Source organism: Canis aureus, chromosome 1, assembly GCF_053574225.1.
Source record: "Canis aureus isolate CA01 chromosome 1, VMU_Caureus_v.1.0, whole genome shotgun sequence".
In the NCBI taxonomy this organism is placed as follows: Eukaryota; Metazoa; Chordata; class Mammalia; order Carnivora; family Canidae; genus Canis; species Canis aureus.
This window is the reverse complement of record NC_135611.1, coordinates 61,943,878-61,969,441: the sequence shown is the minus strand read 5'-3', so window position 1 is coordinate 61,969,441 and position 25,564 is coordinate 61,943,878. Positions and strand designations below refer to the sequence as shown.

The 25,564-nt window shown below is 34.8% G+C and overlaps 1 protein-coding gene across 7 annotated transcripts in view; it reads left to right on the top strand.

The window, feature by feature from the left end:
* The window catches only part of LOC144316120 (uncharacterized), a 480,356-nt gene that overhangs the window by 299,388 nt on the left and 155,404 nt on the right, over positions 1–25,564 (top strand). For 2 of the 7 annotated variants that reach the window (XR_013381958.1, XR_013381996.1), the window contains one exon: positions 1,664–2,743. The exons of 3 other annotated variants lie outside the window; for them this stretch is intronic. The gene's annotated coding sequence lies outside the window, so the exon portion shown is untranslated. Of the gene's footprint in view, positions 1–1,663; positions 2,744–7,675; positions 8,094–25,564 lie in introns of those variants that run through there. 2 more of the 7 variants (XR_013381992.1, XR_013381956.1) reach the window with 2 other exon arrangements.

Below are 25,564 nucleotides of genomic sequence, written 5' to 3'. Positions count from 1 at the left end.
CAGCCATAACAAAGAACAAGATCATGCCATTTGAGAAAACATAGATGGATTTAGAGGGTATTATGCTGAGTAAAATAAGTGAGACAGAGAAAGATAAATACCATATTATTCCTTTCATAAATGGAGTATTAAAAATGAATAAACAAAAAGCAGAATTAGAATTATAAATACAGAGAAAAAACTGATGGTTGCAGTGGGAAGAGGTTGGGCAAAATGGGTGAAGAGGAATGAGATATACTGGACTCCAGTTATAGAATGAGTAAGTCATGGGAATAAAAGGCACAGCATAAGATAAAGTCAATGATATTGTAATAGCAATGTAATGGGGCAGATACTAGCTATACTAGTGAGCACAGCATATAAACTTGTTAGAAAATTTGATTTCCTACATCTAGTTAACTCAAAAGTGATGAGGCAAATTAGAGTAGACACATATTAAACATGATTCTTGCACTGTGGTCCTTCTTCTCTCAACGTATTTCATTTGCTCTACCAACCCTGGACAGCTGTGGTGCACCAGGGAATTCTATCATGAGTCTCTCAGAGAAGGATAAATGGACAGATTTGCCCAAAGGACAAAAGGGCAAGAGGAAGACAGTAATACAAATCACGTTGTTTTTGTTTTGCTTTTCTCCAAAATTATTAGGAAATATTGTGATAGTCTTTAATTGGATTTCACTGGTTCTGCAAAGGAAAACCTAGATTCATGGCAGAGAAAGATGTGACAAAAAATTAGCTGACCCTTTGTACAATCTCAAAAAAAATTACAATAGATGAATAAAAAATATTCTTACATATGAATTGAATTTAATAAGTATAAAGTTATAAAAACAGTCTTAAAATATCATTTTTCTTTTTTTAGTTTTTCTTTTAATTTTCCATTCTTGCTTATCCTAACTCTTAAATCATTATGATAATTAACTCCAGGAAGATATTGTAGGGTTTTAGATGAGATGCTCTTTTAAAAAGGTCTAGCAGAGTAAATTTTCTGAGCAGTAAAGGGGAGGGTGGTGACCTGATTTTTTGTTTTACTAAAACATGGTTTGTTGCTGAGAGATTTATGAGAGTGAACAAGAGATCAAAGATTCTTTCTGAATGTTTGAGGTTCAGTAAACACCAAATTATTACTTTCCAAACAAATTTCTATTTTTGAAAAAAGCCCTTAAGATTAGAAGGTGAAATTTAATCTATGTTTGAATTATTGTCATTTGTGTCAGCAAAACATTTTACAAAGCTAGTTCATATTCTTGAAGCAATTTGGGTTACAGTATGGAGAAAGGAAAAAGGATGAAAGGAGAGACAACATTGAAATTTTTAAAATAATATTTAATCTCATTTTAACAAGTGAAAACAAAAAAATTGATACTATTCTTAATGTAATTTCTTTATTAAGTAAGTGCAAATATGTTAACTACATTTCACACTACCTTATTTCACAAAGTATAAATTTATTAACTAGGTGAAAACTTTGAAAATATATTCTCCCTTTCTGTAAATTGCTGATAAAATGCTAAATATTTAGAATAATATGAAGGAATTAGGTTTTATGTGTTTCCTGAATGATTTGAAATCAATGATAAAGACATATTGACTTGGGATAATAAACTTTAATTTTTAATTACACTGATGATTATTTTTTTCATTCCTCATTTTCATTTACCAGGTGAACAGCAACATCTGCACATCTGACAACTGCAGAATTGTGATATTGGCATACATAACAACATATATAGTTATGTTTCTATACTGCTTGCAAAATCAAGAACATTTTTACCATCTAATTTTTTAAAAAACGTTCCTGCAGCTAAACAGGACACCACAATTAAAAACACTCAAATTACTCAATGAATCAGTACTTCAGTTAAAGTAAGACTATTGGATATCTTGATGTGTCATGCTCTATTTTATAACTATTCTTGACCTATAATGTCAGCCACATATATATTATACCTTTCTATTTTAATATACATTTGGAGGAGAATTTTCTCTTGATAAGCAAAGATTTCTTTTCTTTATTGACAAGAAAACTGGACAGTTCTTTCAAAATGGCTGTTCTTCCAAGTTGCCATTGCCATTTTGGATTTATGGTGCCCAAAGTAAACATATGATCATTCATATGTGATCTTCATATTTTTACATTTCATTTCTCAAAATGTTACTAGGACTGCTAATGTGATTCACTCTGTAGGCACAAATGCTAGAATTATTAATTTTCAAGGGCCACAGTGATAGTCAACTGTAGAGCTGGGATTAGAACTATGGCATATCTTGGCTCCAGATCTGACCCTCACTGCATTATCTTCCATGTAAATTAAGAAATATGAAAGAGTTTCATGAAAGGTCAGATAGAAACTAATAAAAACAAGGAAATGCCAATTACATCAGTGGGTAATGTAATACATGTGTCATAGAACACATACTGTTTCCAGAAGACACTTTGCACATGATGAGCTACAGCTTTCATCTCAGCCTCTGTTTAAAACCATGTTCTGAATATAATGCTTTTCATTTAACACTTAGGTATTTGGAATTTAGAGAGGTATTTCAAGATCCCAGGTTAGGGAAGTGGCATGTGAATTATAATAATATTATATTTTGCTAATGAAATATGTATGTACAGAATCAATGGGAAGCCTTTAAACAAAAGTGATGCTTTGGGCCCATCCATTTATCAATTGAATGAGAATCTCTTGTTAAAAAGATTCTGAGGTGATTCTAGGGGTTTGAAAAGATTGGGAACACCTCACCCACCTCACTAGCTTGTTAAGACTAGTAAGTAATAATTATTATTTATATTCAAATCATTTATTGTAGTGTCCAGCATATAATAGTTGCTCAGGAAAAGTTCTGTATTGATTTGTATGGTATTTTTGTTGAGAATACCTGCATTATCTCAATGAGAACTATAACCAAGTTTTTGGCATACAAACACAATTATTATACAATAGGTAGAACTCAAATGAGCATTGATCCTTAGAGTACTGACTGAGCCTTAATCATGGCAGTATAATACTCAATACTAGAGAGGCCAAACAGCAGAATTACAGACTTGACCTTTGACCTTTAAAAACATTATCAATTGGGAAGACAGACACTGCATTTTGATTTGAGTGAGCTTGAATTAACTGAGGATTTGTAGTAATAAAGATAATTATTCATGTTGTTTTCACCAGTTTTTTTTTTTTTTTAGACTTAGTTATTTACTTGAGAGGGAGAGACAAAGAGTGAGCGGGGGGAGGGGTAGAGGGAAAGGGAGAGAGAGACTCCTAAGCAGACTCCCAAGTGAGCATGGAGCTGACATGGGGCTTGATCTGAATCCTAAAGCATGACCTGAACCAAAATCAAGAGCTCAACTAACTGAACCATCCAAGAGCCCCTATTTTCATTAGTTTTTTTAAAAAAGCTCTTTAGGTAATGATTCTTTGAAGATTTTTAAATTTACTTTTAAGTGTGCAAGTAATATATTCCCATTACACGTCAAATAATACCAAAAAGCAATTGTATACTTTTCCCCATATCCAATCCAGTTCCCTTCCCAGATGCATATCCTTCTAGGCTCTTCTGGACCCTCTTCAATGCGTATATATATGTATGTATGTAATTTTGCTTTTGTTTAATTTTTATATGTTATAAAATGTAGGGTATATTTTATAATTTGCTTTTTTCACCATGCCATTGACAGTGCAGATGGAGCTACCCTATTCTTTTTAACTTCCACATAGTACTCCATATATGCATAAGCTATAGTGTATTTAATCAGTGTCTTATTGATGAACATTTGTGTTGTTATTATGAACTGCAATTCTTAGGAAAAGATAGCAATAAGGCTAGTCAAGGTGTTAACATATTTTGCATGTAAAAATAGGAATGATGGAAAAAAGTTAAATGAAAACATCAAATTAGGTTTAACAATTTTTCTTAAAATAATATAAAGTAACTCTTCCAATAAAGTTGTATGAGTCCATTATTTTAACTGGCACAAAGCTAATAAAAACAACTTTTAAAAATTCTGGGTCAGGGTGGAGTGACTGATGGCACTTGAGTTCACTACTGGCTTTCAATGAGGAGCTTGCAAATGTATCCCATGTGTTATTTGACTTTGAGGAGAACGGAAGATGGGCCCTTTCAATTAACTCTGATGTGATGAAGAAACATCTTCATTAAATGACCTCGTCTTTATTTTTGCCATTAACCCACTTTAAATATTAAGTTTGGATTGTAAAACACGCAAAAGGGGAAAAATAGATACAGACTAATGAAAGAGAGTTACCAAAATAAGTTTCAAGAGAATTTTCCATTTCACAAAGTCATGCTTAATGTTTTCTTTCAAAGAACAATAGTAATATTATTTATTTTTTTGTTTCAAATAGTTGTGTGCCAGGAATTTGCAGTAGTGCCTTCAGCTACAAACCAAGCATCTTTTGAAATTCCTGACATTTCAAATTACTCATTTTCTCTCTCTCTTCTTCCCTCCCTTTGCTTCACAACCTCCCTTTTTCTGCTGCACTTCTTTTGTTATCATGATAGAAAACATGAGCAGTGTCAGCTCCCAAATTATAATGTGTTCATCTGGTTTTGATCTTCTTGGTATCCCTTCTTTGGGTGTATGCCTGACCCTCTCCCATTCCACATGATTTTGCTGGGATGGCAGTCATAGGACCTCCTCCCCCTTCCTTCCCATCCCTCATCCCATCCAGTAACGGTTGATGTGTTATTCAGGCTAGGCCAATCATGCTTTCAACATGGCAATTTCTATCCTTAGGAGAGATAAATGAAGAAGGAAAATGATTGGAACAGAATCTTCCCATTGCAACACTCTTTAGAGATGGTTCCTGGTATCTTGAAATTACATCCAAAGAATCAGATTTGTAGGTTTCCCAAAGTTTGTTTATCTGTCCCTATGCATACGTTATATCATCAGTATCTTTCTAATGAATTTTTATCTTTACTTAATAGAACCATTTCATTTGTTTGCAAAGAACTCTTGACAATGTATGAGTTTTATATTTTATAGACCAGGGACTGAAAGAATATTCTCCACGCCCATTCAAAACTCTTATCATAAGAACTCAGCTCATCTCAGAGCAGGAGATGACTGGACTTAGCAGTTGAGACTAAGGAGGGGAGTTAAATAGCAACTATGTTGAAAAGAGAAAAATATATAAAATAGTTGTCATCCACATCAAGGTTTCTTCTTCTGCCCTAGACCACCTAAACCTCCCCCTTTCATCATATTTCCAACCACTGCCACATACACACTGCTTCCCAGCAAAGACAATTTAGTGTGTACTGCATGCTCTTATTTTTTCTTCTGATTGTCATATCTACTTTCTTTCCGTCTACCAAATTTACATCATCTTTGGGTCCTACATTCTAATAAAGTTCTTCTTAACTCAGCAGGCCATATCATTGTCTCATTTATTTGTACTAACTTGTTGGTATCTTGGCTAGCATAAAAGACCAGAGGCAAGTAAAGATTTAGGAGTAAGATGCGAATGCGAAATCAAATAAGAAGAGAACACACGGAAAGCTAGAGAAATAGAAATTTAGGATTTCTGAGAACCCGTTATATTGTTTGTCTTGGTTACATGCTCTGAACTTTAAATTCCGTTTGAGCGCCTTGCATAGCTCTTTTGACCCTGGTCATTCATTTCTTGGCTGTGGATAGATGGAGTGTCATCTTAAGCTCTATATTCTTCTTCCTCAAAGGAGAACAAAAATAAGATGTCAAATGTCAGCAGCTAGTAGACTACTTGAGGGCAGCTGCTGAAGACTCTACTGTCTTTACATGAACCCCAACTATTCTCCAGATTATATCATGGCACTTGAGAGTATATCAAAGAATGCTTACTCTGTCCTCAAAGGAAGATAGGTTTTCTGTTCTTCCCTTAATGAAAGAGAGATGGGGAGAGAACAGTGTTCCAGTGCACACTTTCCCAACTTTCAAGGAGAAGAATATATTGGTTGGTCAGAAATTATTTTCCAGTTTTTAATTCAGTTCTACCTCATGCAATATTTCCCCTCATTTTCTTCTGCTTTACTTATCTCTGGTTAAATGAGAGTGATTCTAAGCTTCCATTGGCATTGGGGTAAGCTCTGAAGGCAAAGCCTGAGAAGGAGTCACCATCCTTCTGGAGGCTATCAAGAGAATTGAATACTCAGTTGTGAACTTAGATGCTGAAGAAGCTGTTCCAAATGAGATTGGCTCAGGTTTGTTCTTATTGTGCTTCTACAACTATTGGGGGCTAGGTGTTTGACTCTGCAATTTGGTGAGTTAGCATCCTCTGGGCCCTGAGGCTACCCGGCCCCACACTGACTTCTGTCCTTGCTTTGTACAAATGTGATCTTGTTTGCCTATCTCTTTGCTGATGCATGATGAATTACATATGTTAAAGTAGAATATTTATGAATATAAAGCCACTTAGTTTCTCTAAGGATACTGGGAGGAATGCCTCATGTTCCCCCCTGATGAAAGTGCATAGCATAGCCTTTTTTGTTTTGGTTTTGTTTAGCCATAGTTCTGCTCTTGTGACAAAGTCTATGGGGAATTGTGTATCAGGTTAGATCACCTACCTCAAATAACCAATATCACGAATATAAAGAAAAAGTAATTAAAAATAAAACCTCTTATGAGAAAAGAAATCCTCCAAGGAAAGGAAAACAAGATGTAAAATATTAATTCAGCAAACAGATGCATCTAAAACCTCTCTCTGAGGAAAGTGGAAAACAGCAAACATCTGGGAGACTTCAGCTGTTGAAGTAAAATTACAATCATTGGTTACAGAGGCTTTTCTTGCCCCTTGCTTATAAACAGCCAAATAAGTCCATGGAACAACATATAAATAGGAGAGTTTGTCAAATCCCAAACTAAATATGCTTTGTCAGGATAAAAGACTAACTTTTGGGCAGAGAGTCAGGAAAGTACTGAAAAAAACTCTAAGTTTCCAAAATTTGAACCTTAGAATACAATTCATAAATCAGCCACCCCACCTCAACTGGTCTCAACCCTACAACCCTCCCAACATGGGCCCCTCTTGGTGCTGCATGAATACATCAGCGCTTCCCATTTGATGTTCCTTCTCCTGGTATGCGTTGTCCAAATACAAATAGGACTTTCTCCCCAACTTCCTTCAGATATCAGCTAAAAAATATCTTCCTTACCTTAACCTGAAGTATTTTTCTTTATAACACTTACAATTTCCTAAGTTATAGATATTTATCTTCCCTTTCTAGAATGTTGGCCCCCTTGAGGTTAAGGGCTCTGTTTTGCTCATTGTTAAATTCCCAGAACTCGAGACTCTGCCTGGCACATGGAAAACACACAGTAAAGTTTTTGAGTGATAGAGTGAAAAGTCTAAAAGGAAGAATGAGAAATACAGAATGAGCAGTGGAAGTAAAGATGCACCATCCAGATTTCCCTTTCAGCCTTGATCCTGCCCAGGATCCCCTCAGATGCAGGCACCCCCCTTGCCAAGGTCACGCCCTTTTGTGGGTTATCCACAGACAATGGCTGATGGAGACGGATGTGTAAAGTCATGGCTGTTTCAACAAAACACAGGAAAACCGATGAGACATTGCAGTTCCAAAGCTAACCTGGGAGCTTGGTTGGGGCTGCCAGCCCACTTCACAGCTGCGTTTCTTCCTGGTCAATTCTGTCTCCCCTCCACTTCCACAGGTATTGATTCCAGAGACGCTCCCTGAAAAACATCCCAAACGCAAAGTCTACCTTGCAGAAAATCCAAAGTACAACAAGTTGGAAAGACAGGAAATACCTCCTCTTTACAAGTTACTGCCTTATGTCCTAAAACTTCACTTCTACCCAACAATAAATTCCTTCATTTGGCAGGTATTTGTGGAGAAGCTAGCATGTTTCTAGCACTGTTCTGTGATGATATTGCAAATAAAATAGGTACTAGCTTCATGAGTTCCATGAACCTTGTATTCTAGTGGGAAGAATAAAAAATAATAAGTAAGTAAACAAAGGAAAAGATAATTTGCAGTGTTGATAATAGATGTGAAGATAGTAAAGTAGATACTGAGCTGAGAGTAGTAAGTAACTGGAGCTGCTTTTAACTTGGTGGTACCAGGAGGGGTCTCCAGGGCGGGGGCTTCAAGCTGAGATTGGATGGTGAGAGGAACCAGGCAGCCTGAGGTTTGGGGAGGATCATTCCCCACATGTTCATCATGTGTGGACTACATGCCAGGCACCAGTAGAGATAACAGGGTTACAAGGATTGATATGGCGTAGCCCTGCCCTTGAGAAGGTCAGTTTCTAATTCATAGCCGTAAATAGTTGTAATGTTTTCAGGTAAGAGAATCTGCATATTTATTGCCCTCTTGATTTGACTACTTATTAAGTAATTATTAACTGATAACAGCCTTACTGAGCTCTTATACTTCAAGTCTTCTTTTAAACAATTTTCACTTGCAGAAGCCCTAGTAGGCTAGTGAATTATTATTATTATTTTTATTATACCATTAAAACCAAGGCACAGAGTAAATAATGTCCACAAATCAGTTAGCAGGCAGGAGAAGCAGAAATAAAACCCCAATAATCTAATGTCAAACCTGGCACTCTTGATATTTTACATTATATTGAAATTGTCCCATATTGTGTTAGTAGATATTCATTACTATATGGAATTCAGAACATGTATATGTCAAAAAAGGAAGAAAAAAGTAGCTATTTTCATTTTTTAGCAACAAATATTTTTCTATGCCAACATTCAGTTTAACTGTTTTGCAAGATGGAAAGTAGTATAATTATTATTAAAATAATTTAGAATTCAATGATACCATGTGGTTTTTGCACATTATTTCTGTTAATAATCTCAGAAATTTGAAAGCATCATAATCAGTTATTCCTGAAGAGACAATGGAGATTTTCCTAGATTTTCTTCCAACACTAAAACTTGAGGATGAAAGATCAAAACCAAAGTACAAGAAAACACAAAATGAGCTGTTTTAAAATTTAAAGGTAGATTGGAGTACACAACAAATAGGGAATATATGTACAAATGTTCACTTAATCCACAGAGAAGTGAAATGTTTTCATGGCCTTCGTTCACGGTTCTCCGATGTCAGAATGACTGGTATAATTTTCCATTGGATGAGATACTGTATCATTTGCAATTTAAAGAGTGTTTTTTTAGATTTTCATCCTCATTCATCACTGATTGGACACTAAAGTTTCAGACTCATTAGCAGACATTTGCTTGCTTCCCTATGTCTGCCTGAAATCTATTGCCAGAGGAAAGATGCATCAAGCTATGACAGCCTGCATCTGATGTTTTTAGAAGTAGGGGTAATAAAAACAGCAAATCTGGGCGCTTGTTGTATATGCCAAGAGCATTTCTGTTTATTTTACGACAACTTATAAAGTATATGTTATTTTAGAGATGATGACACTGGGGCTTGGAGAGGTGAAGTACATTGCCTTGGGTTACACAGCTATCAAATTACATAGAGGATTCAAACCCAAGCTGCTTTAAATCCCCTCTCTTGCACTTATAAATACTAACTTAAATTGAGGAAAAGTTAAGTGCATGTGTGAATACTCATTAGCGGCTATTAAATTTTTCAACCATTATTTCTACCTTTGGGCTTTAATGGACAGATCTTCTGTTGAGAAGAAATCTACTAGGGTTTGCCCAGTTATAGTATATCTATACATCAGAGTTTGGCAATTTATCTTTATATCACTACTCAAGTTGGATCTTAAATTCCAAAACCTGGGCCATTCTTTCTCTATGTGAGTTTTTTTTTGGAAATCACACCTTACTGAGTTGGGTGCTTCATGATTTAATTTGTAATTTGGCTTAATTGTTTATGCACTCCTATTTTAAATTTATGTCATTATGGTACACATCTCTTAATTGTGAATGTGTCCTTGACATATTATTCGCAAGACAAAATATTTTAGCTACCTTATTTTAAAACAACTTTATTGAGATATAATTCACATATGCAAACCACTGGCTTTTAGTACATAATTTACTGGCTTTTAAAGTATATAATTCACTGGGTCTTAGTATATTCACAGAGTCATGCATCTATCACCACCATCAATTTTAGAGCATTTTCTTACCCCAAAAAGTAATCTGTACATCCTAACAGTCATTCCCTAACCTTCCCACAAGGCAACCGTGAGTCTGCTTTTTATTTGTAGATATTGGCTTATTCTGGAGATTTCCTACAAATGGCATTGTACGATATGTGTTTTTTGGTGACTGACTTCTTTCACCTAAGCCAGTGCTTTCAAGGTTCATCAGGATTGTAGCATATATCAGTATTTTATTTCTTTTATTGCCAAATAATATTCTGCTCTATGAATATGCCACATTTTATTTATCCATTCATTAGGCAATGGACATTCGAGTTGTGCGTTTTTACTTTTTGGGTCTTAGAAATAACGCTGTTATGAACATTTGTGTATAAGTTTTTGTGTGTTCACATGGTTTCATTTGTCTTAGCTATATACCTAGGAGTGGAATTGCTAGATCAAATGGTAACTCTGTGTTTAACTTTTTGAGTAACTAGTAGACTGTTTTCCAAAGTGGATGCACCATTTTACTTTCCCACCATCAGTGTATGAGGGTTTTAATTTCTTCACATTCTTGTCAATACTTGTTATTATATGTTGTTTTTATTATAGACATCTTAATGGGTGTGAAGTAGTATCTCATTGTGGTTTTGTTCTTCATTTCTTTTTTTTTATTTTTTAAAAGATTTTATTTATTTATTCATGAGAGGCAGAGACATAGGCAGAGAGAGGAGCAGGCCCCTTGCAGGGAAACCCGATGTGGGACTCGATCCCGGGACCCTGTGATCACACCCTGAGCCGAAGGCAGGCACTCAACCGCTGAGCCACCCAGATGTCCCTCATTTCTTTTTTTAAAACATAACCTCCTAAAATGGTAAAAGTACTTATTAAAAGAAGTTCAGGATATCTCAAAGGATATGTGGCAACTAAACATTATAAACTAAAGAAAAAATTGTACAGTGGAAAATGCAGCCATATTTTCAAACCTACCTTGTAAAAATTAAAATGGAAAATATTAGAGTAGAAAATGTATGTTTGAAATACACTCAAGCCCAATGAAACAAATCTTGCATGGTAGACTGGGGTGATAATGGTGATGATTCTCTGAATGAACAATATGCTAATCATTCATTAGTTTGTATGAGACACTTGTCCAAAAAGATTACAAGGGACTCTGTCAAATAGATTGTGATAATAATTCTGAGCAAATTTTAGATAATCTATTTCCGAAGCCCTTGGTCAATGTTTTGAATTTATATTACTCTAGCAAATCAGCAATATCACTTGATTATTTATTTATTCCTACTATGCGTTCCTACTCTGTATAAGATAGTTGTACGTATGTTGTATGTGTGGTGAATGTAAGGTGGATCAGTTGTAAAGCTGAGAACTGGATAGAGCAGGTGATCTCTTCGCCAGGGAGCATTTGAAGTGAAAGACAAGGAACAATCATAAAGGAATGAGCTCTGAATAATGATAAGGTGTCTGCTAAGCAGCACCCAACCCAACCATAGACTTTTCATTTCTTTTCTAAAACCCTAGAGGCTTATAATAGGATGCTCATATATCTTGACTTGCTTATGCAGCCCTCTGTGCCTGTTACCCTGGTGTCATCATTAGTAATCTTTCCTTTTCATTTTTAAGAGGCTCAAAAGAAGGATACTAAATTATATTTTCACCCTGCTTATAAAGGACCTCCTAGTGTATGGGAGGTATATATATATATGAAGGAGATACAGTCCCTGGACAGAGAAAATGCCAAGAATTAGGCAGGTCTTCAAGCCAGGGCTCTATTTTAGATGGGAAAACTAAAGAACTAAGGAAAAAAAAAACTTCAGCTGATGCCTGTTCTGAATAGTGTTACATTCTACCTGAATGGGCTTTCCTTGGGTGTCTCTGACTCTATTCCAGGTGTGTTGTAAACACAGGTGTATCCATCTGGGAGGCAGTATGGAGATGGTACATGGGAACATAACCCTCCTGACTGGGTCACTGAATTTTGTATATTGAAACTTATTTCCAAGCTCTATTTGCCAGAATTGGATGAGATTGTTAATATTTACCTATCTTTATCAAGATCTGCTCAGAACTGTGGCTGGACCTAAATATATGGGTAGTTCAGTGAATTGGGTTCCAAAGAACTAGAATGGCTGAAATAGCAGCTGACCTTGTTCTTTCCTCCTCAGGACACTTTAGAAAAGTACTTAATAAAAGGGGGTGTGAGGGGCACCTGGGTGGCTCAGTGGTTGAGCATCTGCCTTTGGCTCAGGTTGTGATCTTGGGGTCCTGGAATCGAGTCCCACATCGTGCTCCCTTCACGGAGCCTGCTTTTATCTCTGCCTCTGTCTCTGTGTCTCTCATGAATAAATGGATAAGATCTTTTTAAAAAGAGGGGTGAGTGGGCAGTACATTGATATTCCTTTTCCCAAATCAGCGGAGATTAGGACTAATGAATCCACAGGACTGTTTTTTGATTATGTTTAGTGGCAAGTTCTTGGTTGTAATTTTTAACAACTTTCAATATTTCTTCTGAAAAGTGGTAGCTGAAGGACATTAATCAAGCGGAGAATTTACTTTTTAGAGATTTTCTGTCTGCTGCTTAGATAATTGGCTAGATCCTATTATATGTCCCAGATTTAGTCACCTGATATAGAGGAAGTAATTGTTGTACATATTTAAACTTCACTTTGAATCACCTTCATGAATCATATTTGCTAATTTAAGGCATGGCCTTGACAATTAGAGAGAATTTGTCTAGTAAAGTAGTTATTCCATAAGGAAAAACAAGCATATTAAGAATTCCATCTCTCTCTCAGAATTTTCGCCTATGTAAAATTAAACAGAGTCCTCCACATATTTGACTTTGGATTTAGTAAAGATCACCTTATATGAGTAATATGAAATAGAAAAAAAACGACGTCTCTCTCTCAGTCAGTATGACTTTAAAACCATGAGTGATTATGACCTGCATGTAATGGACAGTTGGTATTATTACTCACTCTGGAAAGACATAAGCACACTCTTTAATGAGATTTTTCACTAAGTGGGCAAGATTTTTCCAAATATATACTTAATTTTCACCTGTTATTTTTTTAAAAAGTCAGGGGCACCTGGGTGGCTCAGTCGGTTAAGCATCTGCCTTCTGCTCAGGTCATGATCTTAGAGTCCTGGTATGGCCCCGTGTCTGGCTCCCTGCTCAGCAGGAAGCCTGCTTCTCCCTCTCCATCTGCTGGTCCCTCTACTTGTGCTCTCTCTCTCTCTCTCAAATAAATAAATAAAACTTAAAAAAAAAAAAAGCCAGAGCATTAATGGTGGAAAAACTTCTGTCTGTATATTAAGGAGCTCTTATCTGAAGGTGAAAACTTCTACCGCCCTGGTGTCATGTCCTAGAAAATGGCAAGTACTCTGCTGTTAGGGAAAATCGTATATTGCATTCTAAATTTGAAAATTCCTTGACAACCCATTTGTGCTTAAAAGTAAAATAACAAGCTAAGAGGTGGAATGTCTTACCTTCTCAGAGTGAGTATTTTGCACTGGTTGTTGCTGTTGTCTCTGTAAATATATGCATGATTCAATCTCTCTTTTTTTTTTTTCTCTACTCTCCCTTTCTCTCTCTCTTTCCTTTAAATTTAAACTTGATCAAATCCAAAGTCAATTTGTTAACTACCAAACTTACATGAAGCAGCTTATAAGGAACCCACAGATGTTAGTTAATCACGTAGTGAACGCCTCAGTTTGGGATGCCTGAGGATTGGAGAGGTTCACCACAATGAAGAGAAAGCAGGAAGAAGCAGGAGCATGTTCATACAGGATTATTCTGATTCCATCTGTCACCTGCAAATGAATGTTATCTAAGTGGGTCAAAAACTTCTGCCAATACGTGGTAAAAAAAAAAAAAAAAAAAAAAGCCACAGCAACATAAATGCAACCACATAGATGGCAAATAGAGTATTAAACTTAATTCTGAGGTGAATAGAAAAATGAAGCAGAAAGAGTCATGCTTTCCAAATCTTCTGATCAAATAATGGAAAGAGAAAAGGGTCATCAAATAAGATCTTGGAAACAGAAGATGCTGAGTGTGAACTATTTTGAAATCCTATCCAAACCCCAATATACATGTAGAGAGAACAAGTATCTGTGTGTTCTGTTGAATGGTCATGTGGTTTCAGGATTTGCTCCAGTTGCTGCAGTCAGCATCTCTGGGATGTATCCTGACTCTGTGCCAAGAGGACATCTTTGTGAAGACTAGCACGATGCCCTCAGCTAGGATCTCTCTCTTTAGTCCCCAGATCACTTTCAGTGCCATGTCCGTCTGTCAGCGCAGCCCAGCACCTATGAAAGCACTTATCTCTGGTGTTTTTCTTATGTTATTACCATTGACATCTTAGTTCTGGTGAATTCCGGTTCCTTAGAAAACTCAGTTTGACTCACGGAAAAGTGTTGGAGGTATGAGTAACAGAGAGAAAAAGACATGTTTTTCAACCCTCTATGCTCGCATGGTCTCAAAGTCAAAATTAGGTTTTCAGTACTTTTAGTTTTTTTCTGAATTTAAAAGGTAGGAGATATTGGAACAAAGTTTGAGTATGATGATTGGAAATATTTTCTAAAATGATTAATTCTGCTCCTGGTTAACACTAAGGTTCTTAATTCAGTGTATATTTTCTAATATTCTCATACATTTTGTATAAATTTGTATGAGCTTAAACACAATAATACCTGGGTCTATTGTAATGGTCAACTTACTACCTTAAATAAGAAGGTAGAGTACTTACTCCTCCATCGGTATCCCATTCCATAAATACTTAAATCCCTCACTTGAGTAAGACACACACTGCACTAAAATGCTACAAAGAATACAACTCTGAGCCCATTTGAAAATAATATTTAGATGTGCTCTAATAGTTGTAGATGTAACTTATGTCTTGGGCACAAATACAAACCAAGCCTTAATTCCCTAATTCTTAGTAATGACAAAATGGGAGCATTTTATTGAGAAGGCCCTATTTCGTCTTTTCATAAATCCAAAGATTGCATGTAAGATGGCTCTACTTATTTTAGTTCTGTAGTTCAACCTAAAGCACAATAGGTTGATTTTATACCACACATCTGTGAGGACAAATCAAGCTTCTGTAATAATTAACAATTAGTTTCAACCTTCTGTTGTTAAAGAGAGGAACAGAATAACCATAACTTAGTATTTCCTCATTCATTTTTTTAAACTTAAACCTGCATGTGAGCATTTCCATCTCCTAAAACTTTATATCAGTGGTTTTTCAACTTGCCTTGCTGTACGGATTTCATACTTTTTGTCATTAATCATATTTGTCAGATTTTCCCCCAATGGAAGGACAACTTTGTGGATTGATTTCCGTCTCCAAAGTGTTAAATTTCCGTCTCCAAAGTGTTAAATTAAATAATAATTTCCCCGGGTTCAGTTCACAGTGGTGCTCACTGAAAAATACTATGTCAAAATTTTGGGCAAATCAATCTTTCTGTATCTCAGTCTTCTCAACTGTAAAACAAAAATAAGATCAAAATAGACCATCTATACATTCCTTGTAGTTTCAAATAAGTATAATAGAGCATGCAACTCATGTATATGTACATAATAACAAACGAGTATTTACACAAGAGAGGTAGTCATTTATAGGATTTAGTCAGTAGATGGCACTGTTTATTGTGGTATCAGCATTAAGAAAGCAATCACAGAATGCCAATTACCTCACCTGATCAGCTTGGGGGTAAGAGAGAAGGAGGCTCTGTTCTTTTCAGAAGAGAATGCGTAAATTCCTTAGAGGTTAGAGTGACCTTGAGAAGGAATCCAGCCCATCTTCCTTGCTCCTGAGACTTTTAAAAGGAAAATTCTATTTCAGATATTTTTCAGAGTGGTGGATATTTTTAACACACTTCATCTAACCCTTTCAAATTTGAAACATTCAAGAAATCTATCCAAATAGCATCTTTTCTTTCATGTCCTGAGCGGGATTAGGAACATGTCTTCCCATTCTCTTTCTATGAAATCCCCCCCAGGTCTATAGAGAGTACTACTTTGTGCTATTTTTCTTTCTTGGGGTCTTCAGTCTGAGAAACACATCAAGTTTATGGGAAATGACTATTCACATTCTAATACATGGGTTCTAATATTAGAATACTATTTCACATTGTAATATGTGACTGTTAACTCACATGTATAATCTAGAATCTACACAATATTTAGTTATTAAATAATTGAAATATGTAAGTATTTACAGCACACAACAGATATATACAGCATTTCCATTAAGCAGAACTAAATCAAATCTTTTGGAGAAATTAATAGAGCAAAAATAAATAATATAATTCATAACTGTTAGGTACAGAAAGTTGCTATTAACTATTATCTCTTTTCATCTTTCTCTCATTTTGCTGTATATTTTTCATGAATTTAAAATTTCTAAATGAAAATAAATTAGAAATTAAAGTGCCATATAAGTAAAGTCTATCAAATAAATATTTGATATAGATTTATTGTAAGTTCAAAGAGTTAACTATCTTAGACCATAAGATCTCATTCCTTTTTTTTTTTTTTTTAATGTTTCAAGGAAATACTAGTTGCACTTAAGCTTTTTACAATTCTGTTTCTCTCTACTGTATTTTAAGTCTCTTAAAATCAAGGAATATTTCATTTGTCCATTAATTCCAAGAGCCTTATACAGTACTTGCTTAAAAGATATACAGTGGATGTTTAATAAATATTGGTTGAATGAATATTTTCACTCAAGTAAATTCAATTATTCGGGAGAATTATCAACTGCATTCAAAATACAGCTTTAATAACTATCATGTCAACATTTGGTTCCCCTGTGATAAGTCTACTTGTCATACTATCCCAAGACTTTTCAAAAGTTTTCCTTGTGTTGTTAATAAAAAGTAATAACAAGTATAAAGAAAGCTGCTTGAGGGATCCCTGGGTGGCGCAGCGGTTTGGCGCCTGCCTTTGGCCCAGGGCGCGATCCTGGAAACCTGGGATCGAATCCCACGTCGGGCTCCCGGTGCATGGAGCCTGCTTCTCCCTCTGCCTGTGTCTCTGCCTCTCTCTCTCTCTCTCTGTGACTATCATAAATAAATAAATAAAAAATTAAAAAAAAGAAAGCTGCTTGAAAAATAATCCAATTTAGAAATATTAGATTAAATAATCTTTTCTCACCTTCTATTTGTTATATATTTATTATATCATATCATTCTGTACAGATACTTTTTCAAATAAATAATTATAAGCCTTTGTCTTCTTACAATTACAAGCTTATGTACTGTTTTTAAATTATTTGGAAAAGATCGAAGGTTTGATTTTTTTCCTTGATTCATTTTGTTTGGGTCTTTTATATTATTTATACTTTTTTGCTGTTTTGAAAATATTTATTAAACTTTAATTAATGGCTATTAATTATATGATGGTATATACACTGTAATTTTATTCTACACAATCCCTGGGGTTATGTCACAAAGGGGCTTCCTTCAGAAAATTAACATATTTTATTAATAAATACACCTACTACTTGAAGAAATCACTTGGTATCCTGTGATATCATTTGAGATTCTATGAATATATTAAAATAAATAGGCAACCTTTTTTTTTAAAGATTTTATTTATTTATTTATGAGAGACACAGAGAGAGAGAGAGAGAGGCAGAGACACAGGCAGAGGGAGAAGCAGGCTCCATGCAGGGAGCCCGACGTGGGACTCGATCCCGGGGCTCCAGGATCACGCCCTGCGCTGAAGGTGGTGGTAAACCACTGAGCCACCTGGCAATAGGCAGCATTTTTGAGGAAATATAAAGATGGCAATAAATACATGAAGAGGTGATAAAAATCATTAGCATTAGGAAAGTGCAATTTAGATTTTGATGAGATATAACCACACATCCATTAATACAGTTAAAGTAAAAAATAGTGACAATACCAACTGTAGGCTGGGATACGGAAAAACTGGATCTCTCACACATTACTCGTGAGAATGTACAGTCAATCTGGAAAACAGCTTAGTTTTCTTTTCTTTTCTTTTTTTTTTTTAAATTTTATGATAGTCACACAGAGAGAGAGAGAGAGGCAGAGACACAGGCAGAGGGAGAAGCAGGCTCCATGCACCGGGAGCCCGACGTGGGATTCGATCCCGGGTCCCCAGGATCGCGCCCTGGGCCAAAGGCAGGCGCCAAACCGCTGCGCCACCCAGGGATCCCAACAGCTTAGTTTTCTTAAAAAACAAAACATGCACTCATCATATAACCCAGCACTGGCAGTCTTGAACATTTATTTTAATAATAATGAATTATTTGTAATGCAATAATTTGAATGAATCTCAAGGGCATCATGCTAAGTGGGAAAAAAAAAGAAAGAAAGAAGAAAGAAAGAAAGAAAGAAAGAAAGAAAGAAAGAAAGAAAGAAAGAAAGAAAGAAAGAAAAGAAAGAAAGAAAAAGAAAGAAAGAAAGAAACCCAATCTCTAAGCATCCAATATTCTATGATTCCATTTATATAACATTCTTGAGATGACAAAATTATAGAGGTGGAGAACAAATTAGTAGTTGTCAGAGATTATGGATGGTGGCAGGAGGGTGCTATAAAAGGGTAGCAAGAAGAAAGAGATCTTTGTGGTGAGGGCATAGTTCTGTATCATGATTATGGTGGTCATTACACAAATCTACACATGTGATTAAATGTCATAGAACTACACACACATTGTACTTGTCAATTTTTCTGGGTTTCATATTATACCATAGTTATGTAAGTTATATCGGGGAAATGGAGTGAAGGGCACATGGTACTTCTCTCTACTATCTTTGCAACTTCCTATGACCATAATTTTTCAAAAAAAAGCTTTATAAACTCATTTGCCATTTTGTCTTGAATTTCAAAACAAAGTATTTTCCTTTATTCAACATAGTTTTTATTTATCTTATACTTTATACTTATTCTCCTCTAATGGATTTGTTTCAAACTTGCTAGATTAAGCTGTCTCCACAATGTCTTCCGCTTTTTAAGTAGTGGTAAAGATTAAGAATATGTAGGAGAAATATTGTAATATTTCTACTCAACAGCAAGGATAGTCAATATACAGAGTGAGCCAAAGTTCACAGGGGAAGAAACATGGTCATGTAGGAGCGTTTATTTTTAAGATAAAAATTGTAAATGTTTTATCCACTATTAGCTGAAGGAGTGATGACTATCTTTATTTTTTTAAATATAGATCATTGCTTTTGGTGATTGAATGAAGACACTACCAAACTAGAACTTCCTTTCCATTTTATCTTATATATTTAAATGCAAACAGTAAAAGGAACTATTAAGAATAAATCTTCCATTTATTCCCCAATCAAATGATGTACTATGCAATGAAATGCTTTGCATTTTCATTTGGTGCACAGATGTGTCTGAAAAGAACCTGACTTGAAATTCAGGATGTCTAGCCATAAATTATTTTCTGTCTTTTAGTGTGACACAGAGGGTATGAATTTTAACTACCAAGTCTACTGCTATTGGATCCTTGAAAGCACTACTATGTAGGACTTTTGAAATAAAAAAGTGACATACTTATCTATCACTTACAGATACATAGCTTAGGTTATAAGTTTGGAAAATACTACCAATTATATGTCATAAAATCTGTAATAATTTATGATTATTCCTTACTATCATCCCTTAGCTTGTCAAAGTGGTCCTTGAAATCACCCACAAAAACTAAAATAACATCAATATCTCCAGCCCAAATTCTAATACCCAATTTACTAAACATTTTTGTTCATAAGCATTTGGCCTTAAAAGTATTTTTATTTTTCTCTGTAAATGTGTATAAAATAACTTCATGAGCTAAGATGTATAAAACTATGTTTTGCAAGCCTTTTACAAAACCTGTTGACACCCTTTTCTGTACGTTGAAGTAACTTTATATTTTCACTTTTATCTTCTAACTGCTGATACATAATTCCAGAAGTATGTATATATTTCAACAAATAGTTCTTCTTCCAGCTTCAGGTATATTATGTGTTTTGCATCAGACCAATTGTTGTATTACAATTGTACATGTCTAGACCTTAGTCTTTATTTCCATTGTATTCTGTGTTTTTTAATAAGCTCCATGAGGACAAAGCTCAGGAGCACTGGCCATGCCCTGAGTATGAAGTGGCGTGCATGGTAGGTACTCAATATGAATTTGATAGTTTGATAATTCTGCACTTAAGATTTTAATTTATTTCAATACTTGTAAAGGAATTGAATTTATTCTTCTGAAATTCTTTTCAGGGCACCTGGCTGGCCCAGTTGGTAGAGCACAGGACTCTTAATCTAAGGGTTGTGATTTGAAACCCATGTTGGGAGTAGAATATACCTAAAAAAAATCTTTTAGAAGTGTTAGTCCCAACATGAAAGGAGAAGCAGTGTGATAGTGTCCGACAATACTCTGCTGGTGACCAAGAGGACATAAGAAGCACAACCAAGAGACCAGTGTGGCTCAGCCTTCCTCACTGTAACTCCCAGGTACTAGCTCTGTATACTGCAACAATCTGACCTCCACCTCCCCTCATCATTGTAGGCCAAGAAATAACTGCAGTTGGCACTATGGCTATACAAAATAGGAGATGTGTTCCTCAACTTTCAGTTCATGTCCCCTTTTAATAGATATGAAAAATCTCATCCTCTTTTCTGATATTAATTGAATTATCTGAATAAATTAAGTACGATCACACACACACACACACACACACACACACGCACAAAGTCATCAAACTACTGAACATGACATTTCAGACTTGTCCTTCCCCACTACTCTTAGATTCTCATATATATGCATTGATATAAAGACTCTTAGCTCACATCTCCATAAAACCAACCCTCATTGGCATCAGAGACTGGGAGTACATTTTGGGTTGGAGGGTTGGTTTGAAGTCCTACTGCTTTGGTATTTTCCAGAATTTCTTAAAATGTAAATGGTAAATCTATATTATATATATTCAAATATTATTATTTGGCAAATAGTCCAGAGCTCCAAAAAAGAGACAGAATGAGTCAAGAAACTTTGATTTGAGAATGTGAGAGTGAAACCTGGTTAGTTCTTGAGTCCTATCAGTCAAAAAGAGATCCAACTAGTTTTGCAAGTAGTCAGTTTTCTCATTGACCTTTCCTAGGCTATATCCTAAAGCCCACAGCACTTGTCAACACCCATGGGCAAAAGAATTTAATAAAATATTCCTTTAGCTTGTTGGGAGAAACTTCTCCAGGGTGCTTCTCTCTTCCTCCCACAGCATATCTTCCTACCTCTGGCACTCCAGGACTCCACACTCTCTTTACTTTGATTTTTCTGGCTTGTCTTACTCTGTCTGCAACGTAGAGCTTAGTTTTAGTCTGTGGACCTCTGAATGATTTGGAAGTTCCCAACATGACCTCTAGTGAAGTAAGTCAGAAGCCATCTCATCCCTGAATCCCATCTAGGTTCCTAGGATAGCAACAGCTGAACCCTTGCTCAACCAGGGAAAAGAAAACATAGTCATTTCCAAAGAGTTACTTAACTGAATTCTCCACAGAGTTGCACTAGTTATTTTAGCTTATTACACTACATAAATAAAAATATAAATTCTCAGTATCTAAAAAGAAACCATAGTATTCTAGGCTGAAAATGCAGTTGGTCAGTATGTCAAGAAATTGACTAAAATGTTCATTTTAATACTCATACTATAGCAAAATATTAGCACATTTGAGATTGGATTGTAGTAGTATCAACACAGGAGGTTACTGGAATTCTTTACAAATCTGAAGGTACACACACAATCTTGTGTACACACACAAACACATATATAAATACACGCACACACTCTTCATTAGGTCAATCATACATGATGCATTAGTTTGTGTTTAAAACTCTAGTGAAATTCATTATGAAATTGAGTCACTGGGGTCTGGAGATAATGACTGCATGGTAAATTTCAATTCCTTAGGTTAAAAGAAAACAGGAGATGATTTACAAGATTTTTAAAAAGAAATACATATATTCATAAGAAGAAATCTTGAGTAGGGAAAAGTAAATTACAGTATGTAGGCATAAACTTATCTGAAGATTCAATTACCTTGCAATCATGAGAATCACTTATTTTAGGATGACCTCTGAAGTGGGAGGAAAGAAAAAAAAGTGTTGAGCAACTTTCTAGAACTGCAGGGATCACCCATATAGCACCACTCCTGTTTCATAGAGCCTGTTTAACTGTTGATGTGTTCGGTCAGTTTGATGGATTTTGGTCTCAATGTCGTAAATAAAAGTTTTCAAGTAGAGAATAGCAAAATTTCGGTATTCTGCTTACTTTTGTTCAGTCTAGTATTTCTTCCTTTAAACATAACCATCTTCGTTTTCCCCCTCAAATCTGAGGAGGAAAGGTCATTATATAGGTTATTATTATAAAAATTATTATAAAAGTTCATATAGGCACGAAAGAGAGGTTCCACTTCCACTATCATTTGATGGCCTCCCCATTTCCATAAATTAATAAATATTTGTGATAAATTATCTTGAATGATATTTCAATTATGTAGACTTCCAATGTCAGAGCAAACAAAACATGATAGATATTACCAGCATATGTCAAATATTTAGTATAAAAAGGCTAAAAAACCCAAGACCTATAAAACTTCAGTGAAAGAAAGTTTAAAAGTCAAAGAAACTGAAAGTAGAATACTTCTTTAGGAGCTGTTTTGTTTGCAATATACACATTTGTATAAAAATTATGGAAGTGTGAAATCTGTGACCATTTTGACCTTTTTTTACATTAAACCTTTTAACATCTATCTTGAGACTACTAATATATGTAATTTTCTGAGCATTTGTATAACATGTTTTTCTCAATAATGCAATGACATATTTAACATATTCCAAGATAGGTCATATGTTGAGCCATAAAACAACACTTAGCAAATTTAAGAAGATTGAAATCATCTCAAGAATCTTTTCTAACCACAATGGTATGTAACTGGAAATTAATTACATGAAGAAAACTGGAAAATTCACAAATATGTGGAGATTAAACACATTCTACTGAATAATCCATGGGTCAAAGAAGAAATAAAAATAAAAATAAGAAATACCTTGAAACAAATGAAAATGGAAATATAACATACTAGAATTTAGGGATGCAGAAAGAGCAATTCTAAGAGGGAAGTACATAATGATAAATGCCTGCCTCAAAACAACAACAACAACAACAAGAGTTTTAAACAATCTAACTTTATATATCAGGAGACTAGAAGAAGAATAACAAATGAAGCTCAAAGTTAGTAAAAGGAAGGAAATAACAAAGATCATAGCAGAAATAAATGAAATAGACACTAAAAAGACAATAGAAAAGATCAATGAAACTTAGAGCTGGTTGTTTGAAAAGGTAAACAAAATTGATAAACCTTTAGCTACATTCACCAAGTAAAAAAAAGAGAGAGGATTCACATAAATAAAATCAGAAACAGATGTTATAATTGATAATACAGAAATACAATGGATTATAAAAGACTACTATAAATAATTATATGCCAACAAATTGGACAGTCTAGAAGAAATGGATGAATTACTAGAAACATAAAACCTACCAAGACTGAATCATGATGAAATAAAAAATCTGAACAAATTACTAGCAAGGAGATTGAATCAGTAATCAAAAACCTTCAAAAAACAAAGGTCCAGGATCAGATAGCATTATTAGTGAACTTTACTAAACATTCAAACAAAAATTATACCAATCCTTCTCATACTCTTCTGAAAATAGAAGAGAGGGGAACTCTTCCAATGGGGCCAGCATTACCTTGATACCAAAACCAGACAAAGATGCCACACACACACACACAACACACACATAATTACAGTCCAATACCCTGATAAACATAGATGCAAAAATCCTCAACAAAATAGTAAACCAAATTTACCACTATATTAAAAGGATCATACATCATGATTAAGTGGGGTTTATTTCAGGGATGCAAGAATAATTCAATGTCCACAAGTCAGCAAATGTAATATACTATATTAACAAAATGAAGGATCGAAATCATGTGATCATCTCAATAGATGCAGAAAAAAGTATTTGATAAAATTCAATATCCATTTATGTAAAAACACAACTAAATGGGTATGATGTACCTCAACATAGTAAAGGCCATATACAACAAGTCCAGAGCTAACATACTTAATGATGAAAAGCTGAAAGCTTTTTTCTTTAAGATCAGGAATAAGATAATGATGTCCAGTTATCCCAGTTTTTTTTTTTTTTAATAGTATTGGAAATCCTAGCCAGAGCAGTTAGGCAAGAAAAAGAAGTAAAAGGAATCCAGATTGCAAAGGAAGAAATAGTACTATCACTATTTGTGGATGGCATGATATTGTATATACAAATCTTAAAGATTCCATCAAAAAGCTGTTAGAACTAATAAATTCAGTAAAGCTGCAGGATATAAAATCAATACACAAAAATCTATTGCATTTCTTTAAACTAATAATAAACCATCAGAAAAAGAATTTTTTTTAGAGATTTTATTTATTTATTCATGAGAGACACACAGAGAATGGCAGAGACATAGGCAGAGGGAGAAGCAGACTCACTGCAGGGAACCTGATGCAGCTCTCGATCCCAGGACCCCGGGATTACACCGTGAGCCAAAGGCAGATGCTCAACCACTGAGCCACCCAGGTGCCCCCAGGAAAAGAAGAGAACAATTTCACATATAATTGCTTTAACAAGAATAAAATACCTAGGAATAAGCTTAGCTAATAAGGTGAAAAACCTGTATATTGAAAGTTATAAGACATTAATGAAAGACAATGAAGAATACACAAATAAAAGGAAAGATGCTCCATGGTTATGGATTAGAAGAATCAATATTGCTAAAATGCCCATACCACCCCAAGCAATCTACAATTTAATGCAATTCCTATCAAAATTCCAATATTATTTTTCACAGAATTAGAACAAATAATCTATAATACAAAATATCTATACTCTATAATACACACAAAAAAATTTGTATGAGACTGCAAAAAACTCTTAATAGCCTAAGCAATCTTACGAGAAAAGAACAAAGCAGGAGGCATCATGGTCCCTGATTTCAAGCTATATTACAACCTGTAATAATTTTAAAAAGCCCAATATTGGCATAAAAACAGGCACATAGATCAAAGGAAGAATAGAAAGCCCAGCCATAAATTAATGTATATATGGTTAATTAATTTATGACAATGGAGGCAAGAATATACAATGGTAAAAGGACAATCTCCTCAATAAATGGTGTTGGGGAAATTGGAGAGCCACATGCAAAAGAATGAAATTGGACTACTGCCCCTTTCAAAAATTAACTCAAAATGTATTAAAAATGTGAATGTAAGACCTGAAACCATAAAAGCCCTACAAGAAAATATAGGTGGTAAGTTCCTTTGACATAGGTCTTGGCAGTGATATTTTTGGATTGGCTGCCAAAAACAAAATCAGTAAAAGTAAAAATAAACAAGTGGGCTTCCATCAAACCAG